Source organism: Papaver somniferum, chromosome 7, assembly GCF_003573695.1.
Source record: "Papaver somniferum cultivar HN1 chromosome 7, ASM357369v1, whole genome shotgun sequence".
Taxonomy (NCBI): domain Eukaryota; kingdom Viridiplantae; phylum Streptophyta; class Magnoliopsida; order Ranunculales; family Papaveraceae; genus Papaver; species Papaver somniferum.
The window spans coordinates 167026877-167047369 of record NC_039364.1 but is presented as its reverse complement, the minus strand read 5'-3'; the positions used below and the strand labels follow the sequence as shown (position 1 = coordinate 167047369).

At 37.6% G+C, this 20493-nt stretch overlaps 1 long non-coding RNA gene across 2 annotated transcripts; it reads left to right on the top strand.

Moving 5' to 3' along the window:
• Positions 1-16680: 16680 nt before the first annotated feature.
• On the top strand, positions 16681-20113 carry LOC113299006. Of its 2 annotated transcripts, none has more exons than XR_003334540.1 (6): positions 16681-17182; positions 17935-18209; positions 18329-18442; positions 18518-19605; positions 19709-19815; positions 19912-20113. It is a non-coding gene; the product is annotated as an uncharacterized LOC113299006 (long non-coding RNA). The 2 variants fall into 2 exon arrangements; XR_003334539.1 differs by having other exon boundaries at positions 18791-19605; positions 19912-20107.
• Positions 20114-20493: the final 380 nt, after the last annotated feature.

Genomic DNA, 20493 nt, shown 5'->3' with positions numbered 1-20493 from the left:
TGAAAGACAATGGAAGCACAAAAGGAAGCAGTGTTGGTCAAGTCCCTCATCACAAAGCCTGCACCATTGTTCCCAGAAATATCATCATAAGCTCCATCTGTATTACATTTTATCCATCCAGTTGGTGGGGGCATCCATTTGTCACTTATACTACCAGGGGCCATAGTGGAAACACTAATGGGGAATTTTCTAGTTAATAACATAGCTCTGGCTCTCATCAGAACAACAATGTAATTCTCCTTAATGTTCTGAAACACTAGGTTATTTCTACTTTGCCATAAGGACCAAAGGATGACAACAAATGACATTGATCCCCTTCTGGGAGTTTAGAGACAGGACTAACTAACCAGAATAACATACAATCCATGAAAGATTTAGAATTAAAAACCTGAGTGTTGATACAGAAAGAGGATAAAAACCAAACACGACTAGCAAAAGGGCAGAGAATTAAGGTATGAATAATCGATTCAGAAGGGTCATTACATCTACTACAATCAACAGAACTCATAGGCATTCTAGTATGAAGAACAGTTCTAGTAGGTAAGGCATTTCTAGCAGCTTTCCAGGTGAAAACTTGAATTCTATAAGGAACATTAATTTTCCAAATACACTTCCAAAGAGCACTACAAGCGGAAGGCATGAGCCCTCGAAGTCCCAAGTAAGCAGATTTAGAGGTAAATCTACCATTCTTTGAAAGATCCCAAGCCCTCATATCAGGAGTGCAACACTGGCTTAAAGGAATAGTGATGATCTTCTTAGCAGAAGCATCATCAAAGTGGGTGTTTAATCTATCAACATCCCGAGATCTGGTAATAGGATTAATAAAATAGGAATATAGATGGATCTGGAGGCACCAAAGGGTTGGGGGCAACTGATCCTAGAGAAGGAATCCATTTGGCACACCAAGGGTCAATAAATTGACCATCTCCAACAATCCAAGTGATAAAAGGTTTGATAAGCTCTTTAACATCATGTAAACACTTCCAAGTCCAAGAACAATTGACAGGACACTTGGCATTCAAAAAATCAGTTCTAGGGTAATATCTAGCTTTCATAGTAGAAGCTAGCAAACAATCAGGGTTCTCAATTATCCTCCATACATTTCTGGCAAGCATAGCAAGATTATTGAGTTCAGTTTTTCTAAAACCAAGGCCTCCTTCAGATTTGGAGGAGCAAAGAATATCCCAACCCAAGAGATGGAGCTTTATATCTTTTGGGTCAAGAGTTTCACCCCACCAAAATTTGCAGAGATGAGAATCCATTTTCCTACGAAGGTATTTGGGGATCCCATTTGATAAAGAGGGATGGCCTGACCAATATGCTTAATTAAGGTAGTTCTAGCAGCTTGGGAAAGAAGCTTATGGAGCCAGATAGAGATTCTAGCATCAATAGCCTGGAGAATACCCATATGGGTTTGGATTTTAGAGGCTTTAAAGGCAGTAGGAGTGCCCAAATATTTTTCTCCAAGATCCCTATTACTAATATCAAGGATATTAGAGAGCTGCAATTTAAGATGTTCTGGGATTTTTTTGCTAAACAGGATACCAGACTTATCAAAATTTATTTCTTGACCAGAGGACAAGCAGTACTTTTGAAGGTACTCTTTAATAGTCTGGAAATCCTCAACAGTAGCTTTAGAGAAAAGTAAGGAATCATCAGCAAATAGAAGGTGTGTCATAGCAGGAGCATTTTTACACACCTTTATTCCTTCAACCAAATCTTTTCTAGTTAGAGCATCAATGTAAGAGGACAGGGCCTCAGAGCAAATGATGTAAAGATAAGGAGACAAAGGGTCTCCTTGTCTTAAGCAAGCCTCTTTCTGGTTTGATGAGACCAGTACTACCATTAAGGAGAACATAATAAGAGACAGTGGAGATACACTGATTTATGAGTTTAACCCAATGGTCAGATAAGCCCATTTTTTTAAAAATCTTTTCAAGAAAAGATCATTCCAGCTTATCATAGGCCTTAGACATGTCCAGCTTGATGGCAGCAATACCAATAGTTTTATCATGATGATTGACAACATAGATGACCTCATTAGCAAGAAGGATGTTATCAGAGATACTCCTTTTAGGGACAAAAGCACTTTGGTTTTGGGAAATGATATTATTCATAAAAGGTTTACTCTATTAGCTAGAGTTTTACAAAGGATTTTGTAAATAAGATTGCAAAGTCCTATGGGTCTGTATTGGGAAACCAACTCAGGTAGAGGTACTTTGGGGATAAGATCTATGTTGGTATGATTAAATTTTTTTTGCCACATTTCCAGTTCTGAAGAAAGTTTGAGTCATATCCACAACAACTTCTCCCACAATGTCCCAATGTTTTTGATAAAACAGACCTATAAAACCATCAGGGCCAGGGGATTTTTTTCTACCCATTTGAAAGACAACATTTTTTATCTCCTCTGCAATGAGGGGGTAGTTTTAGAGTAGAATTATCATCCTCGGAAAATTTAACAGGAAGGTCAAAAAGGATTTCATCCTGGAATTGTTAAGGGTGTGAAGAGTACAAATTTTTGAAATAGTCCACAAAAGATGTGCTAATACTCTCTCTATCAGTTAGAGTAGTACCAGTAGCATTTTTTTATCCAGCTAATAGCATTTCTCTTTCTCCTGAAAAGGGTGACTCTATGAAAATATGGTGAATTTCTGTCACCTTCCATGAGCCAGACCTCTCTGGATTTATATTTCCAATAGAGTTCTTCCAGATTGTAGAGATACTCCAATATAGCTTTAAGTCTAGAGATGACTCTATAATCTGTAGAAGCTAAGGTTTGGGTATCATCCAGTTCCTTCCTAGTAGTAGAAATGTTAGTTTGGATATTTCCAAATGAGGATTTATTCCAATCCCGAAGACCTTTTTTTGTATTTAAAAGTTTTGCTTTGAGCTTATAGGCAGGGGATCCCACTATATTAACAGCCCAATAATTGGCTATAATATCTCTACAAGTGGGATCATCTATCCACATAGCCATAAAATGAAAGGGTATAGGCATGCAAACATCATCATAGTTGAAACCAATATGCATAGGACAATGATCATAAAAATCTCTAGGAAAATTATTAACACATAGTTTAGGGAACAAAGTTTCAGTAATAGGATTAATAAGACATCTATCAAGACGTTCAAGAATAAGGTCAGGACCCTGTTGCATATTAGACCAAGTAAATCTATGGCCGGAGAAACCAGGATCATGCAAGTCAAAGGTATCACAAAAATTTCTAAGATTAATAAAATCAGAATCATCAACTTCTAAACCACTATTATTGTCCTCGGTACCTAGCAGAGCATTAAAATCACCTATAAAGAAAACAAGTTCATCTAAAGGAAATTTAGGTAACTGACATTGGTCTTCCCAGAAGGCTTATCTAAGACTGCTATTAGGTTCACCATATATGAAATGTAAGTGACACACTTTGGAGTGGACAATATCGGTAATAGTAACATAGATGCCCCTCAAGATAGAAGATATAACATTGAGTTGAATTTCCTTTTTCCAAACAAGGACAAGACCACCACTCCTTTCAATACTTGGGACATTAAAGGTGCTGGGGTAACCAAAATTTTTCATTCTTCTAGCAGCCAAATCATTGTTCATCTTGGTCTTCGATATAAAGATAATATCATGACTAATGTTCCTACACAACAAACTAAGTTCCTTATTAGCTTTTTTCTTACCCAATCCTCTAATATTCTATCAAAGCACATTAACATTATTAACAGGAAAAGGGTTGGCATTTATGGCAGAATTAGTTGGATCAATAATGGGGGGGGGGGGGGGGGGGGGGAATTTGAGTTTACCTGAGTGGTGGAGGCAGAACCACCATCAAGAGAAGAATTATTAGAACCACCAATTTGATTAGTCTCCTGGGTAGAACCGAGATTTAGAGAAGCAGCCTCATGAAGGGAATTATTGTGGACACCATTGTTGCTTGGGGTATCATCAGTAGGTACATTATAATTACCATAAGGGTCAACCAGAGAATGGGTATTGAGAGTACAATTGGAGAGGTTGATATCAGGGATATCTCCTAATTTAGTAATAGGAGGACACAAAGTTGAATAATCTGGTTCAGACACATCAGGTTGATTTGGGATAACCACAATGATAGCTAAAGTGGAGTTACTAGCTCTGGCACGTTTTCTCAAATCATTTCTTGGATTTATTTTCCATTTGAGATTAGACAAAGCATCATGTTCCGCAGCAGCAGAGATAACTTCTTCTCTAGAAATGGCATGTTGGTTTGTTGGAGCAGCCGTAGTTTTGAATCTTCTGGACGAATTGGTGGTACGAATCGGACCCCGATTTAGCGATTCAGAAGGGATACTTGAGTTTTTAACTGTGACATTCTGGGTTGTAACTTGTTTGAAAATGACTAGAAGCCCTTTGTTCAGGTGAGAGGAGCTTTGTTGGACGGGCCCGACATCAAAAAAATTCAGTAGAACGATTAACAAATGGACCCATCTGGAAATTGTTGGTGACTCCTTTTTATGTCACATTCTTAGAGTTTTCAGCTCGGACCTTAGCTTTTCCTTTAGTACTATCTTGATCAATAACATCATCTATTTGAGTTTCATGAACAACTTCAGTTGGAGACATAATGGTATCTTGAATCACCATATTGGAACTAGGAAGAGAAAGTTGATCATCTTGATTTCTTGGCATCATTAAATTTGAGACAACAGGGAGGACATATTTTGAGCTTGATGTGGCTACTTCTTGTGTTAACTTCTGTTTTGCTTTCCAAGCGGGGAAAATAACATCTTTATGATCTAACACACGACAAGAAGTACAAAAATACTTGGGGACCTTGTAATATCTGCATTCAATTAGAAAAGGTTGGTCTCTCCCCGAAGTAAAGAGAGGGATGCCGGTTGGTAAGGCTTTTTGAACACAAATTCTAACACAGACCTTTACATTCTTCTTTAAAGGATGGTTTCCGTACGGTGTTTGGGCTTCTACTAATTCTCCCATCTTAATAGTGAGCTTTTGGAGGTCTTCAAATTCAATACATTCCATGTTGCATAAGATGAGCCAAGAATAGTTCTTCAGTAAACGAGACTTGTGATGAGTGCTAAATAGTGCATATTTATATATATTTTTGTTGGCATTTAACTCATCTTTTGTGCATTAATTCTACATTTTATCCCATATTCTGTATTTTCATTGTTTTCAAGAATAAATATTTTTCTTACTTAATTTTGCATTCTTAGGTAACAAATAAAATCTGGATGAAGTGCGGAGCAAAAAGAGCAGAAAAGTAGTGAAAAGCCGGGAGGAATTAAGCAAGGAAGCCGCGAAGAATGGTGCGCACAACCTCATTTTCTACACACAAAAGCGCCTCCGTTCTCAGCCATCAGATCAGTTCTCAGGAGCATCCGACGGTCGCTCCTTCATAAATCATCAAAATCTGATGATTCCGCCTTACACTACAGTACCTAACTCCATCTAGTGCCGTTAACTTCGTTGCACCTCAGAATCCGACGGTCGCTTCACACATCCTTCCATCTATCCGTTCGATTCCACTCAGAACCAATGATCCAACATCTCAGATTCGCCAACATCTAAACTTGAGGTCTTCGCCTCACACCATAGCAACACATACCCTATTCCCAACCAAAAACCCCTAATCCTAATCCCATCGAGCTCTTCTTCCCCTTCTTCCCAAAAAAATTGCAGAGCTCTGCAACTCCACCACCTCCCCTCTCTGCCGCTGTCACTTCCGTCACCACCACCAGTTCCATCACTGCCACTACTATCTCCATACCGACAACACCCCCATATCCCTAGCCTAGTTATTTTCTTCATCTCACAACCTCTGAAACCCTAGGTTTTGGGGTGAGTAAAATAACTCGAAATTAGGGGACAATAGGAGCAGAGGAAGAGCATCTAGGACTAGAGGAGGCATGGGTCGAGCTTAATTCAGAAAATTGGTGAGAGAATTTGATTTTCCCCAAAATTTTAGGGTTTCGAATTAGGGTTTGTATTTTTTGTTGTAAACTATAAATAGGAACTGATGTGTAGAGAGAAAACTGTTCTTGGACTAGCCAAGTTTCCACCCAATTTGGGTTAGCTTAATTTCAATTGTTACTGTTATTATCTTGCTCCTGTTACATTGCACTGTTAACCATTTGCATATGTTTTTTATTGTGATGTGTATGATGTTGTTGTGTGTATCTGTTTGATGTTTGTTAGCATGTTCTAATTCACCACTAGGGTGAAGATGAAACCTTAAAGCCACTGTGTAGGAGATTACAATTTTTGCTTTTCATCACTTTGCTCTCACATTGTATGTCAGGCATACTCTGTAGTTAGGATACCCCTGTGACTGAAAGTGCAGCAACCCATGTGAATTGCTTATGGTCCAAACCTCAGACTAGTTATGCTTTAATCAGATAACTAGTACCTTGGGAGGACATTTTGGTTGCAATTGGAATATCCAACTTAGTCTAGGTTAAGAGGTGGAATCAATGCCCTAGTTTGCCATCCATCTTCAACTGTTAGTATTGTTTTCTTTCATTTGTTTGGTTTACATGCATTTTCTGTTTTGCATTTTCACTGCTTACTTTTGCTCCTGCTGCATTTCTTCTATTTGCTACAATTGCTGCTGCAGCTCTTGTGCTGCTGTGCAGTTCTTTTTCTGTCACTTTTGCTGCTGCTGCATTTCTGCAACTGCTGCTGTCAAGCTGCAGCTGCCTTTCTCTTCTACTGCAGCACTTGTGCTGCTTTGCTTCCTCTCCTACCCTGCAACTGCTGCAGCCCTTGCTCCTGCTGTTGCTTCCCCTGCTAGTGCTGCTGCTGAAGCTGCTGCTGCAATCCCTGCTGTGCACCTGCTCCTGTTGTGCATTTCCCATGCAGTTGCCAAGCCAAGTCCAAATCACTCCCAAAGGCCCAGATTCTTTACTAAAACAGAAGCCCAAGGTCTAGACCAACTGTAAGACCAAGGCCAAAGCCTAGTTCTCTGTTAAGCCCAACTCATAGTTGAACTGCTGAGCCCAAAGCTCAAATCAGCTCACTGAAACAGAGCCCAACTTTCAAAAACCAAGCCCAAATCAAATTGAACTGTTGAGCCCAAGGCTCAAACCAGTTTCCCAAAACCAAAGCCCATTTGCACTTTAAAGACAACTGAGCCCAAGCTCAGTTCATTTTATGTTTACAAACCCACTAAGCCCAATCCATTCAAAGGGCATTCAAACCCAATAGTACATTAAGCCCAATACTTCCAAAGGGCTTCTAAGCCTAAAGCAAATCTAGGAACCCAATTAGCTAAGACACTTTTCCGAAACACACCCAATCTCTGTGGATCGACCCGTACTTGCACGAGCTACAACTGACGACCGTGCACTTGCGGTATTACTGTAGGCCCGTTTCCATTGCACCAAATTTATACGCCTTTCCGGACCTGCCAACTTGATGATTTGATGGCCAACCATTTGGGGGAACAACTTTCAGAACCATTAGATGACTACAAGCATACCAAGGTATTTGAGAATTAACCCTATTGAAATCACTCTCGGCTAAGAATCTGATAAGAACTTTGTTTCTCAAGCCATTGAAAGTAGTGATAGAAGGTGGTTGAGCTAATGACCATTGATTACATATGTAATAAATGATTGAAGAAGTTGGGATGAGAGTTTCACTACAGACATATCCAACCATACACCATTCCGGTTACTATCATCTTCAGCCAAAATAACAGTTTTGTCAATGAAAACTGGTTCAGTTAAGGAAGATGGTAGTTTCAGCTTGTCTGCAATTTGTTTGGTAAGATTTTGAACTTCAAGGTTTTCAGGGGTATGAGAGGATTGAGGTGGAGAGGGTTCCATACAGATTACAATAGTGATGAAAAAAAGTAAGGTTGTATCAGAGAAGAGAGACTGGCTGGATATTAAAATAATGATATGAAGAGAAAATATTCTTGTAGTGATGCAAAAAGTATGATGGATTTCTATCAGACAAATGTGTAGTAGAAACTTGGTTGTGCCATCAAAATCAGATTGATCCTTAAATGGGAATTCTGACTGAGTTTAAGTTGGTCAGCAGGGATGGGAGTTTTGGAATGGCATGGTTTTGTGAAAGATTCCAACTTTTTTTGTTTAAACAAAGGGCTCATAACAGGGCTATTAGATAACCTGGTAACTTTTATAAGAATAGCTGATAGGGACTTTGGCTTAGTTATCACGTGTTGTTTGTAGTTGACAGTTATGCAGGGGATGTACACAACCAAGTAATTTAACTTTATACTTTGTACGTCTTGAAAAAACGTAAGCATGAAGGTTGGTGAATATTTAAGAGCTTTGGCATTACACGTATTGTAAACCTGGGTAGTTGTACACATCCGTCCAAATGTCATAAACATAGTTGTGTATAGTAATAAAAATTAGGAGTGGTAAAGATGAAAATTGTTGTGGTGATTTTTTGGTTTACTGGTGGTGGTAGAAAGGTATTTTTTCTTAGGGTGAAGCGGTTTAATTTCCTGAAAGACATAAACTATAATCCAATTGTTAATGATACCCCAATTAAAAGTAGTGCCTCCCGACATGTGCTTCTTGCTCTGAATCTGCGTAAAACTAAAAGTTTTAATTAAAACCCAAATAAACTCTTCAAAATTAGGTAACCTAATTACTCTTCTCCTAAAGGTGAATCCAGCAGAATTAAAGGAAAATAAAGCGTATAAAATTAGACGTTGAAAGTAGGGTTTAGTAGGATAATGATGAAAACTGAAGAGTTGCGCATGGCATTAAAGTGGTGTGAATTTCAAAGTGACAAGATGCTTGACCAAATGCAATAAAGGGCCATTTATGGCTAATCTACCACCAATATTTAAGAGAGGAAGGGAGATAATCCCAGAATCATACCCAAAGGAGCAAAAAAGAAAAGATAGAGAGAAAGTGATTAAGAAAAATGACTGATATTGCATCCAGTTCTTCCGGAGGAGGAAATCCAGGCGTCGCACCTGATTCCGAAGCCATGCGACATGCAAAAACTGTGATTGGAGCTTTAACAAGCACAAAGATGGAAAATCTGATAGCATATTTGAATCTGGAGAAGACTAAGAAGAAATAGCAATAAGAGCAGGAAGAAAAGGAGGAGAATGAAAGGTTGAGAAAAGAGGAATATGAAAGGTTGAGAATTGAGAACGATGAAGAATTCCAGTTATGGTTGAGGAAAGTTGAAGTTGTTGATGCACGTCGACACAGGAGGAGACTTCAGAGAAGGGGAGAATGGAAGACATCTTGGGGGAAGACTCGAAGCATGACAGAGAGTGATAGTGAAAATGAGGAGAAGACAGAAAATTATGAGGAAGAGATGGAGGAAAGCAGTGATGATTCTTCAAAGAGGAGGAAGAGAGCAAGAAAGTTAGAGAAGAAGAAGAAGAAAATGCAAGAGTATGTGGATTCAATGTATGAACAGTATCTTTTTGAGAAGACACACACTCCTCGAAAATTTGCTCGGACCATGTCAGAACCGCTAAATGTTGATTCTGACGGAGAGGAAATTCGAGGGATGGATATTGATGGAAATCTTGTATTTTCTGGTCCGACAGTGCCTTGCAGTGATGGTGAAGAGAGAAATGAGGATGAAGATCTTTAGGGTCCCTATACAACTTCAGATAGTGATAACGGTAAAACTCCTTACTACATCTTCGATGAATTGAATTATACCAGCGACAGTGAGGATGATTCTGATGATTATTCAGATTAATCGTCCCTAGGATACTATCAATTTCCTTAGAACTAGAGTACTTATAAACTCTTAAGCATCTTCGTGAAAATTTATGAGGAAATTGATGGTATTTAGAGTCGCTAAAGAAATGTTTGGAGAAGGGGGTTTCAACGTCTATCATCTGGTGATAAGATCTTTTATGATATTTTGTGTTTTATGTGTTGGGGTTACTTTTTTGGTGATGCATAGAAGGATTCTGGGAGTTTCGAATCAACAGATTCATGAACGGGGAAGAAGGTTGCATGGTAGTAGTGGTAGGGGTACAATTTTGTGTTACTGCTAGTGAAGCTATATTACAGCCTTGATTTTTTGTTGTGCAAATGGGTTGTAAAGAAATAGAAGGGTTTTCAGAAGTTTTAGGTTTAATATCTTGTTTATTTCCGTCTGCTTGGGATGTAATTAAGCTGGTAGTATTGTCGTAAAAATTTGAACTCTTTTTAGTACTTGAATTATGCCTTGTGTTGGTTTGATTTGTGTTCTGTCTGTTTTCTGTTTTTCTAGTTTGTTGCAATTCAGTATCGGGTGAATGATTAGTGTAGAGATTCAAGTAGGTAATGTAAGATTGAAAAAGTCTATGATCCCAATGATAGTAAGGTAGAGATGGGTTGTTGATTTGAACTGGAACTTGCAATGAAGAACACTGATTTTCATCTGAAGAAATCTAGCACACGTCACGATGATGGAGCGGAGCTCAGGAGAGAGATGATATTCTTACTAAACTCATCTTATATCACCATTATCTTTGACTAAATTCTGAGTTATCTTTGGAATTTTATTCGGCTCCCTAATCTCCACCTCCCTATTCTCCTCCCTACAATCTAAACTCCACATTATGGGAATGGTGAACCCCACCTGAACCTGAATGTGGATCTCAATATGGATGTGAGGCTTAAATTATAGGGAGGTGAATAGGGAGGCGGAGAATAGGGAGCCAAATAACATTTCCGAATATTATGGAACAACACATATATATAACCACAACATGCCTCTGGTACAGTAGGACCATAAAAAAAGGTAAATATTCTTATAAATCAATTTTTCATTTTATTGTTATAGATCCTAGGAAATAACATATGCATAGAAAACAAATACTTGGAGGATCCCTTCACATTCAATTTTCATACTATCTCACGCTTTGGGTACTAATTTTTTTTTAAAAAAATTAATGATAGTGTACCTAAAGCCAATATTTTGGGAATATGTAAGTTTTACAAAGCTTTGTATTTCCACAGAAAAATGAGCACATTCCGAAATTTATAACTCCGCCATCTACTACTTTGAAAATCAATCGACGAATTTTCAACTATTAAAATTAAGATTGGTAGATGGTGATGTTTGGTATTTCGGAATGTGCTTATCTTTTGTGTGTATGTGGAACTCTGTAAGACGAGGATATCCGCAAAACATTAACTTCAAATACGCTACCTTGTAAGTTTTATTAAGAAAAATGTCTCCCAAAGTGTGAAATAGTGTTAAAATAAGAGTGTGAACGGATCCTCCTCAATACTTGCAGATTTTGTTTTACATGTTTGGATATACGACATTTGTTATAAAGCAATTCATATAAAACTCAACTACATATAAGTAAAATATATTTGTAGTGAAAGATATTTGTATTGTGCTTTGCAAAAAAAAAAGAAAAAGAAAAAAAAATCCACTTTAAAGAGAACGGAATCTTATAAAGTGGTTACAAGAATCAATGCTTTACATGACATGAGGGTCTGGTGTGTCACGCAATGGCTGAGATATATTCATATTTCTAACCGGTGGCTGAGATTTCTCCTTCCTTCCATCATCCAAGGGTTATATTTGATTATAGAATTTAATGTTGTTTTTACTAACTCATGCCATGCGTTTCATTTGCTTCTTGGTCTCTACTCCTTCCCCCAAAACTCTCTAAAATCCCTTTATTTTGAGTAGTCGAATTGTTTTCAATCCATTTCTGATGTTTAAATTTCTTTAATTAATTTAATGTTACTCACCAAAATCAGTTTCTCTAAGCAATCGTGCTTTCTGATTTATTCCTCCACATCTATCGATTCTGCCGATGACAATTATTCTGATACTCTAGAAATCTCAAACCCAAATATCTCCCATGGCTCATCAATCAGATCGTTTTCTTTCGTCCATTCGAGGAAGAAGAACACGCTAAAAAAATTATGGAAAATTTTCCGGAATACACCCATTTGATAACTTGTTTACAAAACTACACCCGTTTTTTTGGATATTTCTAAAATACACCCACGATCCATGAAAACGTTAGTGCACACTGTTTAAAGATCTAGCCGTACATCTATGGAATGAAATGGACGCTGCAGATTTATCTAACTTAAAAAATTACGGATGCACCCATAAATCAAAACCCTTTCAAGTTTCTTTCTTAGTAATAATATTACTAAATTAGAAAAAAAAAGTTTCTTGTTGTTGATAAGGATGGCGTTGTAGTTGCAGTAGGTGGTGAAGGAGGAGGTGGAATTAAGAGTGCTCGGTCATCACTTTTGGCCCTCAACTTGGGATCTGATTAATTCTCTTGCTCCCATTAGCAATAACTACAATAGTAATATGACTAATGGGAGAAGATGATCGCTTTTCTGGAGTTCACATAAAAGCAAACTCTTCGGATGAAGATGAAAAGGAAGAGTTGGAAATAAGAAATCGAATTCATCGCTATACTTACAAAACCTTTGATATCAACCAATTTCTCAACTTCTTCTCAGCTTCTATTCAGGTGTTTAACTCTCTGCAAACACTCATCGATCCATACAACTTCTTCTTAACCATCAACAGCTTCATCTCCTCTCTAATATCCCAGCAAATTATCTTCCACAATCTCACAAACCCACCATCAGTAGCTTTCTCTGCTTCTAGTCCACATTCCTGTAGGGGTTTTTCAGACTTCTCATGTCCTAACAGTTGTAAGACAGCTTTATACTTAACTGTCGTTAGCCGTTTTATTTAAAAATCGGATGGAATTATCGTAACGGGTGTATTTTAGAAATATAATCAAAAACGGGTTTATGTTAGAAAACGCATTATCAAATGGGTGTACATTAGAAAAAGCCCCAAAAATTATTGCATGGCTGTCACCTGTTGGAGCAAGGGATTCTTCCGAAGAGGTGAAGTTAACGAATGAAAAGGGCAGTAATTTATTTACATAACTACTTAAAATAGAAATATTTGTGGGTAATCTCTAGATTCTCTACCTCCCTCTCTACCGTAGATCGGACAACAAATATTGATCTAGGTTAATTCAATTTGTATGAAATAAGATCTTGAGATTTTCTAAAGCGTGTGCTAATGATACAGGAATCATGTTATGACCATCCCTATGAGATCAGAGAAACTCCGTCTGTGGAACCTTGCTTGAAACTTTCCTCTAGAATCCAGTTCCATGATTGGTATATTGTGGTAAATCATCAATTCAGGTACAATTATGAATTCTGCTTAACTTCATCTTTTCTTATTTTTGGGCTTCTTTCAAACGAATATTTGTAGTGTAGCTCTATCCAATCTACTGAAATCAGGATGTGTTGTTCTTCAGGATTATTAGACTTGCGACTCACTTCCTCTACCTGCAGTTGTACCTAATTAATAGCGGGAAAGGCTCCAACTTGACATAGAAATGATAAACGCATACCACACAACGTTGATGTAAGATATGAAAAAATACGGAAGCGAAATTAAGGTTTTAAGAAGCAAAAAAACTCCAACATCCTTCGGCAGTTAATCAGGTGAGTTGTGTGTACTTAAAGAGTGAACATTATGATGAGTTTTTTACAGCGACAATACATTTTGATAAAGATTATAGTGGCAAAGTAGAACTTTCAAAGTGACACGCAGTGACCATAATATACTTGCAAACGTAGTAAGTGTTCTTGGTATACAATGTGATCTATATTTGATTGAATTTATCCTTTGACTAGGAAACTAAGGCAGCTGCTGATGATTTCACAAACGTAGTAAGTGTTCAGAGTATTTGGTACTACGGAGAAAGACATGTTTTTCAGTTACAATGAAGAAAGGTAAAAGCAATCAACCTGTTTCCTTGCTCAATTATTTCACATGAGGATTGGATACAGTTGATAAATAATGGACACCCTTGGGAAGAAGCTGAAGATTTGATCCAAGAATCAGAAAATGACTATGATTACTACAATTGGTACCAAAAGGTATGCAAGCTAAATATTGTTGTTCATCCTCAAAACTTAGGTAGTGTTGACTTTCCAGCAATTGGCAATTTTCCACTTACAGATATTCCATCCCAACCCCCACCACGGATGGGCAATTTGCCACTTACAGATATTCCATCCCAACCCCCGCCACGGACGGGCGAACCATGTACGTACCCTAGCACTCAAATGGGGTCACATATGCCTCAATTATCTTGGGAAGTCCAGACTTTATCACTGAGTGGAGATGTTATTACAGTTCCACTTACTAGTGAAGGTATGTAGCAGAGCTATCTATACGATGTTGTGGATGCAACAAAGGAAGAGTACCAGACCGAGTTGAACAAGTTTGCGCATTTTACCAATCAATTCCGCAATTTTCACTTGAGTCAGATGCAGGCTTTGAGGGATGAATTGAGTTATGAATTGCCTGAGACTCCTTTAGGGTCAAGTTCTCAAATGCCCGGTGACAGCAATACAAGAGGTCGTGCAAGTGGAGGACGTGCAACTGGAAGTCGTGCAAGTGGTAGAAGTCGTGCAAGTGACTCCGCTGAAAGGGACTATGGTGGAAGAGACTCAGATACCACAAACAACATCAAACTTGGAGACGGATTTCCAGTCTCCTCTTGGTTTCATTCCTCAAGGTCCTGTACTTACTCCTGGTGGTGCACACGTCAATTTGGATGCATTTAGGCAATTCGTGATTTATACCCCAACAAGTTCAGCATTTCACCGATTTCAAGTACCTACAATGCCTCCGGTGCCATTTCAAGGTTATGACTTACCTGATGCTACTCAACCACCATCTCAGAGTCCAAATAATGAGTTTTCAAAAGATCCAACAGGCTTAGGGAATTATGTATTTGGTGGTAATCGTTAGTTTGAGAGTTTTGTTAGTTGTTATTTCTTGGTTTGTTTAAATCGTTAATGTAATTGCATCTTTGTTTGATAAATATTAATCTTCATTTAAAGTTTTCTACATAAGTTATAATTAAGAACTTAGAATTGATAAGCTAGATTAAATTGGGGCAACACTTTTAAGATTTCATAACAACTTGCATATCGGAACTTCTCTTCGTTGTCACGCAGCCACTTTGCACGACATCTTTGATCACTCTCCAGCAGGGTTTCACCACTTCTCATGTTTCGAGCCTCTTCCCTTATCATACCAATATACTTGTTAACATTCTTGGAAATTATGGAGAACCGAGCACTCAACACCAACGAATTCCGATTGTAGAGGTTCGTTGTTTCTTCTTCAAATTTCATTAAAACGCGTTCCCAAAACGGAATTAGCCCTAATGCGCCATCAACGATTGGATGATTAGTGTAGAAAACATAATTCCTGCAGATGCATTCATCTTCGAATATGCTAAAATTGAGTTGATGTGCAACTCTCCAACTATTTGTTCTTCTTAATTCATTTTGCACACTAGATCGAAGTGCAACTCTTTGATTTTCGGCCGCATGTTCCTCTTCTATGAATTGAGCCATAGACATGTCTTGAGCCATTGGAAAATCTAAGAAAATAAGAAGAAGGTGTGAGTTAAAATGGTAGAGGAATGTGGTATTTATAGGGGGAAGATTTATGGCCGTTGGATCAGATTCTATTCAACGGTGCCAACTAAACCGGCGGGTCTTACAAAACCCGTCAGCGGTGTATCTAACACCTTACGGTGTAAATGACACCGAGCGGTCGAGACTCGACCGCTCGGTAGAAACTTGACCTGGCCTAGCTAAGTGGCAAATTTTCCACTTAGCCAGGCCAGTTTGCCCCCTCCATAGTGGGTGCTTAAATGGCAAACAATCATGTGTTGCCACACCCATATGAAGGGGCCTAAAGAAAACTCTGAGTATAATTTTTTTGTAATAGAAGAAAACTCCTTTGATGTTTGAGAATGAGTGAAGCGTTTAAAGAATATTTGTTGTTTTACGACACTGCGAAATAAATTGGAAAGATGACAAATTTTATCGAAGTGTATACATTTTGACAAATTTTGGATAAAATAAGAAGTCAAACCCTGAAGAATGTCTACCCGAGCTTAAAAAGTGTGAAATAGCCCGTGCCGTTACGGCATGGGTCATTTTCTAGTCTCTTAATCTTAAACTTTGATATACGACAAGATCCATATTAATTATGTTATATGGAAGGTAAGTTTTTTAAGACGGACCGGAAAAAAAGGTAATTTTTAAAAAAATTATTTCCGCATTTATTCTTAACTGGTGGGGACTATCTAACTCCTTTAAAACCCTAAGTCATATGGGCTCCCACGACGCACGGTGACCCTCACCCTCTCCTTCTCAAATTTCTTAGAAATTTTCTCTTTTTGTGCCATGTCATCCCTGATAATTCTCATTAACATTCGTCATGTCATCCCTGATAATTCTCATTAACAAAACAAAACTAGTCATAAAAATCCAAGGTGACCAAACTTGTGGTATAAAACCCCACTCAAATGTTGGGATCCATTAAAACTCCATCGTAAATAAAATTGATACAAAAACCCCAAATTTAAATGTTGGTTTCATCAAATGATGAAACCATCATAAAATTTGATGAGACCAAAATATTTGATGAAACCAACATTTAAATTTGGGGTTTTTGTGTTAATTTTGTTTTGATGGGGTTTTTGTGTTCCTTTTGTTTTGATGGGGTTTTTGTGTTCCTTTTGTTTTGATGGGGTTTTTGTGGAGGGATGGTGACACCTCGGGGGTTATGACCGTTAACAAAAAAAACATAAACTTACGTGAGGAAAAAAAAAGTCTAATCATCTTTCGTTCAAAACTTAAGGTTTCATCTTTTTATTATCGTTTTTTTCCTCAAGTTGAATATAGAGTTGTTGCAAAGGGATTTGAGACAGATATGTTACGGTTTGAGATTTGAGATTTTGCTTTTTTCCTCAAGTTGAATATAGAGTTGTTGCAAAGGGATTTGAGACAGATATGTTACGGTTTGAGATTTGAGATTTTGGTGTTTTTAGATTTTATTGATCTATTACCAAAATAATAATCTGTTCAATTTGTTTGGTTTCGAATTGTGATCCCTATTTGCGATCTTCTGTTCAATCTGTTCATATGAAGTTTTAATTTAATATCAATTAGGATTTTTGAAATTTCGATTATGAAATAAAAATTCCAATTGTTTTTATTCAGCAGTTTGATTATGGAGAATGGAATGGAAACCCTAATTTTATATTCGCCATCAGAAACTGCACAGCAGGTGCAGAACAAAAACTCCAATTTCGGCTCAGAAAAGCTACAGTTGGTCAACTTCTTCTCTGTAAGTTCAATATATTTCCTCTGATCTATTATGTTCCTGTGTAAGTATTAAGCTGGATAAGATTGTTTCCCCTTCTTATTTTTCCCCATTTTTTATTGTTGTAGTTAGGAATAAATTGGAGATTTATGTAATGATTTTTATGATATTGTTTGATATGGGTTCTGTGATTTTGGTAAAAACCCAATAGTTAGTTTAAGGTTTGGGAGTGTTTTGTGGGGTTTCACTTAGTTGTTGTGGTGGTGTAGGGCTTAAATATATAGTTTTACTGGAACTGGTCATGCATGGATGAATGTGATGCTTCAATGTATGTGGTTTGAATTCGCATATTGCTTCAATAGTTAGGTTTGTGTAAACGGATTAATCTAATAAATTGTGCTTGGTAATGACATAAAGAAATTGGTGCATGCCCAGGCTAGGTAATGCTGTAACAGTCTAACGACTCTAACCTGACTATGCAAAAATTAGTGGGTGTAAAACTTCTGATTTTCCCTTTGATCTTGATTCTTCCTTACTCATGTTGTTGTCTCAACTTGAGGAATGAATCACAAAGACCAAAGCAACAGTGGCTTTTGTGTTATCGAAAACCAATATATACTGACCCAATATCATAACATGAAAGATTGGGTTTTTTTCTCATTGTTCTCCTTATAGTTGAATATACTGCCCCATGAATCTCAGAACTAATATTGTGCATTGAAAACTTAACTTAGTTGCTTTTTAGTTATTTATTACTTTCGGTTTCTTTTATGGAGGGCATACACTTGGATCATGTCGGAAGTGATGGTGCTCAGTTTTGATTATAATGGGGTGTTCAGACCTAAGAAATGTATACACGTGTTACCGGAGAAGACGACACAATGAGGCTGCAGCTGCAACCGCAGTGCAAAAAGGACCTCTTGCAGACACTACAACTCTTGAGACTATCAACTGGAACATACAGATATGAGTCCTAAAGACTGACGCAACATTCTATCATGAACATTCAGAATTAATCGAAGCTCCTTGAAAGTAAGGATACCTGATCCAAGTATGTCCTAACCTATCTAGGGTTTTGCTTTACATTTTTTATTTATTAAAAGGTCAATATTTCCTATTCAGATCGAAATATTTTTCCTATTTAAGATAACCGAGATGATGTTTTTGTAGAAGAGAGAATGGTGAGCTTCAGATGAAGTATCTCCAGTGAAAGTTAGCATCGTGTTGCCATCTAACGAAGTCCAATTCCTCATGGCACTCTCATGCATAATTGATGGCATTTAGGTAATAACTGTTACTCATGAAATTCTTCTGTTTTATTTCACGACAAATACTAAATAGATCAATTTCCTATTGCAGTTTGTGATGTCATCAGTGGCGCAATAAGTGATAACTGTTGTTAATTTATATATGTGGTAGTCAAATGCCAAGAGTTTCCATTTCATAGTGGAAGAGCTATCATGGTGGCAACGCTTTAGTTATGTTACTCTAGCTTTATTTTCAGTTTCTTACTTAATAAGCTGTAACTTTCTTTATAGTTACGCTGTTGCAGGTAGTGCCTGTATTAACTTTTAGGTTCCTGTCCTTTCTTTCATTGATATCACTGATTTTGTTGCTTTCTTGAATTTCCAGGTTATTCATTTGTATTCAACAATTAAAATATGACATATTTTTAAAAAGCAGAAGGATGAGTCATGCTATTATCATTTGGGGAAAGAGATCCAACCTTAACATTGAAGGGGAAACAAAGTATCAGAAAATAAGTATATCACGGTAGTATGAAAGAGTGCTGCTGCTGCAAGCAAATGAGACATGATTACAACTTATTTCCAGTTCTTCCGGAGTAAGGAATATTCAGAAGTAGCTAATTGCTTTGTTTTGGAATTACTGTACACCTTCAAATAAGAACTAAGGGATGATGAAATTCCGACTATATTGTGTTAAGGTTCGAATTATATTAACGGGGACCTAATATTCGAATGTCATATCGACAATCTAATGTTCGAATTGCTTCAGTGGTGGAGCATCAACACTTGATCTGTTATTGCTCCGCAGTTATCCCTTTATTCCAAGTTTTTCATGCATCTTTTTCTTTTTTTGATAACTTCCCAGCAAAAATGAGAATGGTCAAGGCAACCGAAGAAAAATAACCCATTAATTTGCTTTTTTAGTGTTTTGTTTGTAGCATGCTAGCACATCTCCATAAAAAGAAATCTTTATGCTATGTTTCAGTTCATTCAGTTTACCCTCTTCTGACCTTCAACTATAAGGTCTCATGTTAACTGTGACGTTGGTTGATGGTGATAAAGGGGATTCTGAATGAATTGGATGTTGATTGATGGTGATTAAGGGTAAGATGAAGGAATTGGAAGAGGATATGAGTAAGGAGCTATCTCTTATTATTCCAGAATGCAATTGACATGAATATGTTAAATTTGTCCCCTGCGGTAATATATCTCTTATTATTCCAGTATGCAAGTGGCATGAATATGTTAAATTTGTCCCCTGCCGTAATTTCATGTGAAATAACACAATTACAATTCTTTATAGGTTGAACAACATTATTCGTACACGTAATTGGTCATTGGATGTGGTCATGGACTAATTAAGTTTCCTGGCTTAGGACGGTGTGCGAAAGAGTGTAGCTGATATTTGAAGTAAGCTTTTTAATTAATCTCAATTTCAAAGCACATCTCTATTTTAGGGAATCAATATATTTTAGTGACCATATAATTTTGCATCCTGATTATCAGGTTCATCAAATGCATTGGGACAGGGCGAGGCGAAGTCGAGCCACACCAAATCAAATCGGGATGGGGCAAGGCAAGGCGAACCCGACCTTTACCAAATCAAATCGGGACGGGGCGAGGTGAAGCCGAGCTTTACCAAATCAAATCGGGACGAGGCGAGGCGAAACCGAGCCACACCTAATTAAAAATATATCGTGATGGGCGGGACGAAACCCACGACACCTGATAAATAATATGGCTAAAAGAACAAAAATGCCCGAGCGTAGCACCATGATAAGTCGAAGCAAGGCGAAGCCACTCCTAATCAAAAAGGATCGTGACGGGTGGGGCGAAGCCTTATAACACTAACTCAAAAATGCATCGGGACTGGACGAGACGAGGCGAAACCGAGCCACACCTAATTAAAAATATATCGTGATGGGGCGGGACGAAACCCCACGACACCTGATAAATAAAATGGCTAAAAGAACAAAAATGCCCGTGCTACGAAATCTAGTAAATTTTTATTGAGGTTATTTCTATACAAAGTATTCTTACTGGGAGGTTCTCACTCCAAAATTTGGTCTTCCCACTCCCAGAACGCGA